The sequence below is a fragment of the Oncorhynchus keta genome, chromosome 27 (genome assembly GCF_023373465.1).
Source record: "Oncorhynchus keta strain PuntledgeMale-10-30-2019 chromosome 27, Oket_V2, whole genome shotgun sequence".
Taxonomy (NCBI): domain Eukaryota; kingdom Metazoa; phylum Chordata; class Actinopteri; order Salmoniformes; family Salmonidae; genus Oncorhynchus; species Oncorhynchus keta.
This window is the reverse complement of record NC_068447.1, coordinates 43641626-43647625: the sequence shown is the minus strand read 5'-3', so window position 1 is coordinate 43647625 and position 6000 is coordinate 43641626.

Below are 6000 nucleotides of genomic sequence, written 5' to 3'. Positions count from 1 at the left end.
ACCAAATAGCCCTCTGTTGTGTAATGTCAAGCCCTTGTTCCTGGCACCAAGATCTACAGGGACACAGCAGAGGAAATCAGCAGACTGTTTGCCACATCTGTTCATTGATAAGGTAGGTGATGTTTGTGTGTGTTGGCTACATGATCAGTGTGTGTATTTATGTTTTGTTCATTAGCCGAGGTTGCACATGCCTGCATGTGTGTGCACTAATTAATACCTGTAGAGAAAAAGGTGAACACCGCTCTCTGATTACTGATGAGCTCTCTGCTTCTGCATGCTCACATGCAAACACACACACACACACACACACACACACTACACACTGCCTTTTCCTCTGCCGCAGTGCAGAGCCAGGCCAGCACATCCGAAGCCATCAATTTCCCGACTCAGACAGTTTGGCTCATAAAGGGGAACTATGACAGGGCTCAGCTGATCATGATGATACAGCCACACTACGGCTGTGTCTGGGCCCGAGTCAAAGTGGTGCAATACATAGAAAACAGGGTACCATTTGGGACAGCACACTATGCCACTACATATCCTCACTCTCACTACTCTCTCCTTTGTAGGCTTGCGTACTGGTGTGGTGTTGTGTTTCTAGCCATTCCTAAAGTGTCAAGGGTCAAGGGTGAATGACTTAGCCACCTGAGGGAAAGTAGGAAGACATCCTGAGCCTTGTCTTTGTTATCTGTATCGAGTTTGATGATATTGAAATTATTTACGTGACATCATCATCACATCCTGTTGTAGTATTACTAAACCATCTCTAAACACATTTGAATGGTCACTGCAATGATGACAGTGAGTGAACATTGTCTCAGGGACTAGCCAGCCGTTGTGTCCCGCCTCAACCCCCCTTACACCCAAACCCTGCACCCCCACCCCTTGCCGCAATTCGCCTCAAAACCTGGCATCCCCAGCCCCCACCCATAACCCACCCTGAGCGCCACCCCTGGCACCTGAAGCACTACCCTGATCCCATACCTCACCCACACCACTCCACTGAGCCACACAGTCAGACATGATGAGCAATTGTTTAATGTTCCCCGTGACCCTGTGAGAGCATCAAGTCATTCTTCTGGTTGGTTTTTACAGACTCAACAGAAATCACCTTGTCTCTAGGACACTTCGCAACGTATTAAAGAGGACAGAGCTAACAACATGTCTGGGACGCAGTCAAGCAAGTTAGGAACATGCACGCACTCTCACATGCATGCACACACCTGGCTGAGTAATCATTGGTTTTAGTTTAATACATTTTTTTGTGCACATGAGGATGTATATTTACCTGCATGGTCCATTTTCTGCGAAAAAGCTATTTCACAAAAGTAATCTCTGGTGAATGACAATTCCAGACCAATATTTCATTGCAATCTGTTGACTAAAAATCCCCCCACCCCCCCCCCACACACACACATAAACAGAGTATACATGCACACACTCCCCGCCTCTATTTGTGATCACCAGGCAACAGAACACAAAGGCAGAGGCATCTGATGTACATAATGTGAAAGAGTCTGAGAGAACAGGAGAGAGCGCTGGGCTGCTTTGAACACACACACACACACACACACACACACACACACACACACACACACACACACACACAGCCTCTCGCCCCATGGATTTGGCTCCCATCCATGTCCTGTGTCTTCACAAGCCAAACAACATGGAAGCCTCCAGCACAGACCCCTCAGCCTTTAGTGTGTGTGTGCATGGGTGTGTGTGTGTGTTACACTCTTGCCAAGCCTCCTCTGAACTGCACTAATGGAGAGACTAGCAACTAGAAGAGCCGCTGCTCTCGCTGTCCTTCCTGCTCCTTGGTGCTGCTGTGCTGATTAATATGCTAAATTAGGTCAGCTGATTATTAGTCTGTATTGTGTGTGTTGTATTGTGTCTCTCTCCTGTCTTTGTCTCCCCGCCCTCCCACCCCTTATTATGTTAATTGGCACGTACAGACAGACTGTCATGATTGCTACTCCACCAAAGCATTATCAAAATCAAATGTCACCACTTGAAAAGGCCTAGATGAGGAATATATCTCCAACATGTCTATCAACAGGGATTCAGAACACAGATAGCTTCATTATTTTAATAGCCTCTCGTCGAGGCACAATAAGCACAGACAACGTTCCAAATGTGATCTGGAGCGATCACACGTCACCATTAGTGATCAATCTAATGGATGTGTACGTCTGTGTGTATGTGGCCCCAGGGGCGGTGCAGAGAGGGGAGAGGAGAGTAGAAAGGGTAGTGAGGATGGGAGCAAAAGAGAGAGAGTGGGAGGGAGACAAAGGGGGAAGCAGGACACTGCAGGCACCACTCTCTGCCTGTCTTTGTTCCTGTCACTTGATTGACTCCCCTATAGGAAACCATGGCTACAGGCCGGAGCATGTGCCTAAATGGGATGGGGGAGCGTGAGATGTGTGTTTAGCTTCCTGCCTCTTGAAGTGGAATGCATCTATAAACTGCAAAGTGAGCAGTGATCAGGAGGAGGTATCTACCATGGGGGGGGATCATGGTTGAAAGAGAAAAACTGTGTTGGCCTAAAATAGATACTGGTGGATCATGGTTGTCCTGCTAGTGACAAGGGACCTGTTCAGAGTAGCACTTAGAATACATCCACAGTCTGGAAGGAGTGGATGTTCTTAGAATACATCCACAGTCTGGAAGGAGTGGATGTTCTTAGAATACATCCACAGTCTGGAAGGAGTGGATGTTCTTAGAATACATCCACAGTCTGGAAGGAGTGGATGTTCTTAGAATACATCCACAGTCTGGAAGGAGTGGATGTTCTTAGAATACATCCACAGTCTGGAAGGAGTAGATGGTCTTAGAATACATCCACAGTCTGGAAGGAGTAGATGTTCTTAGAATACATCCACAGTCTGGAAGGAGTGGATGTTCTTAGAATACATCCACAGTCTGGAAGGAGTGGATGTTCTTAGAATACATCCACAGTCTGGAAGGAGTAGATGTTCTTAGAATACATCCACAGTCTGGAAGGAGTGGATGTTCTTAGAATACATCCACAGTCTGGAAGGAGTGGATGTTCTTAGAATACATCCACAGTCTGGAAGGAGTAGATGTTCTTAGAATACATCCACAGTCTGGAAGGAGTAGATGTTCTTAGAATACATCCACAGTCTGGAAGGAGTAGATGTTCTTAGAATACATCCACAGTCTGGAAGGAGTAGATGTTCTTAGAATACATCCACAGTCTGGAAGGAGTAGATGTTCTTAGAATACATCCACAGTCTGGAAGGAGTAGATGTTCTTAGAATACATCCACAGTCTGGAAGGAGTGGATGTTCTCAGAATACATCCACAGTCTGGAAGGAGTGGATGTTCTCAGAATGTACTCAAACGTGGAACTGAAACATACAGCGATGTGGATGTTGTTTGGATATGTAAGAAGAGAAGAGAAGAGAGGGGGATCGGGGGATCAGGTCTCACCGGCCACAGCCTAGTTCTCGGTCTCACAGGAAGGAAGGAAGGAAGGAAGGAAGGAAGGAAGGAAGGAAGGAAGGAAGGAAACTAAATAAAAACAAGGTAAGCAAATTGTGGCTTTAGACTTCTCGATAAATTATATTCAACTCTAAATACCATTTTATCTTTCTTACTTTTGAAGTTAATTCACATTAAGTACAGAAGGACTGTCCCCAATATAAGAAGCAGCCAGTGAATGTTGAGCGTGTTGTCATGACAACATCAGGTATGTATCTAAAGCGTGTATTTCCTTGCGGTTTTACATCATAGGGAGACATACCCACTTCAACTGCTCTACCAGATACTTCATCCAGACTATACAAGCCTAGACATGACATTCACAGTCATGGTGGTAATGGCCTGTAGCCTAATGCCAATGAGGAGTGACAACACAGACCATGCCAACCCATGCCAACACCAAACCCTCCATGTATAGCGACTGGGGACACACTAGGTGACATTTACTTGCCCCTTGCTGGCTTCGTCGGCACAAGTTGAATAGGTCATGGCATTTGAGAAAGGTACTGTACAGTATGTGATGTACAGATGTAGGTTCTTAATTTGATCACTGTTTTGTTGTCGAGAATTTGCAGTGTATTTGAGTTTTTAAAAAGGCTTATGAAGTTTGTCATTTCCACTTTGAAATTGCAGACTTGATTTTCCCTGAAGAAAAATGTCAACCCCTACAAAAATGTCAGTGAATTATAATCCACATAATAATCCAAATGTCCTGTTGCTGCAGGATTATTTTCCTGCTGAAGCAAACTGGCTCAAATGAAGATCCTACATCTCTAGCTACAATCCTTCCCCTGACGTCCCTCAACGTCCCTGGCCCAATTCTTCATGTACAGTGTTGCTCAGAGTTCAGTGGTGAAAGCGTCCAGATGAAATGCTTAGGGTGTCGCGGACATTTGAGAGAGAGAGAGAGAGAGATCGGTGTACGCTGGCCACAGTTCAAATGACTGGTAATCCTGTTTGATGTTATCTCACGGGGGAAAAGGAGTTCTTCACCAGTTTCTCCACACACAGTTCTCTCTCTTTCTCTTCGCATCCTCCTCCTCCTTCCTCGCTCAGTAGGCTAAACACCTCTCAGACGTCTAATGGCAGTCATAAATAAAAGAGGTTTGTGGAGATGTGCAGTGTGTGTGCATGTGTGTGTGTGTTTGTATGCGTGCGCACGCGCGTGTGTGTGCACCAACACACGACAAAAGGAATGGGATTGGAAGATAAAACAGACATTTTTTTAATCAATGCCTGGCTGGGCTCAGGTAAGATACAGAATTACAGCCCTGTTACTATGCAACACTGTCTGCTGCACCATCTGAAGAGATTCCTATGTCTTTCCTCACTTTCATTGCTCTCTCTCTCTCTGCATACGTTGGGACTTTGATTGTTTGGAGGAAGCCAGTTGGTAAATCTGCATTTATTTTCCTGATTCTGTGCTTTTGGTTTGGAACAGGGGTGTGACCAGGAGAGCCTTTCAGCCCGAACTCATCTAACAGTTGTGTTCCTTGTACGCCAGTGTCTTCCCTTCCTAATTATGTAAATGGTTCTTTATGTTTTTTTCACAAGAGTGTTCAAAGAGGCAACGATAAAAAAATGCAGGTGATCAGCTAGAAAACAACGTTTTGATTGTAAAAAAATGCACAGGTGCAATTCCAGGCCCATGACTTTCCATGGTGCCCAGTCAAATAACGTACTGTAAGACAGCCTTTTGTAAGTCTACGAGTCAGGATAACCGAGTGTCAGTCTCGTGTGCCAGTCCTAAGACATCCAAACAATGCAGTGTTGATCTTTACAAAGAGGCATCGGTGGATGACAATCACCATCTAGCCAAACCCAGTGACATGGAAAAACATCACATTTGAGGTCCAGACGTCATACGTGACATAGAAAACCCGAGGCCAGGTTTGACTGAATGGAGAGAGGGAATTGGACACACTGTTATATTCACACAGGACAATACATGCTGCCTTTAACTAGGGTTTTTGGGTTGGCTCAAGTGTCTTCGCATACAGCTCCCCCAGCACAACAAATCTGATCTCTCGCTATTGAGCTCTTCTTTCATTATTACAGTGCATTCGGAAAGTATACATCTTCCCCTTTTTTCACATTTTGTTACGTTACAGCCTTATTCTAAAATGGATTCAATTCATGTGTTTCCTCATCAATCTACACACAATACCCCATAATGACAAAGCGAAAACAGGTTTTTATACATTTTTGCAAATGTACAAAAAATTAAAAACAGAAATACCTTATTTACATAATGTCACGCCCTGACCTTAGAGATCCTTTTTATGTCTCTATTTTGGTTTGGTCAGGGCGTGAGTTGGGATGGGCATTCTATGTTTTGTTCGATGTTTTCTATTTCTGTGTGTTTGGCAGGGTATGGTTCTCAATCAGAGGCAGCTGTCTATCGTTGTCTCTGATTGAGAACCATACTTAGGTAGCCTTTTCCCACCTGTGTTTTGTGGGTAGTTGTTTTCTGATTTTGTGTCTGCACCAGAC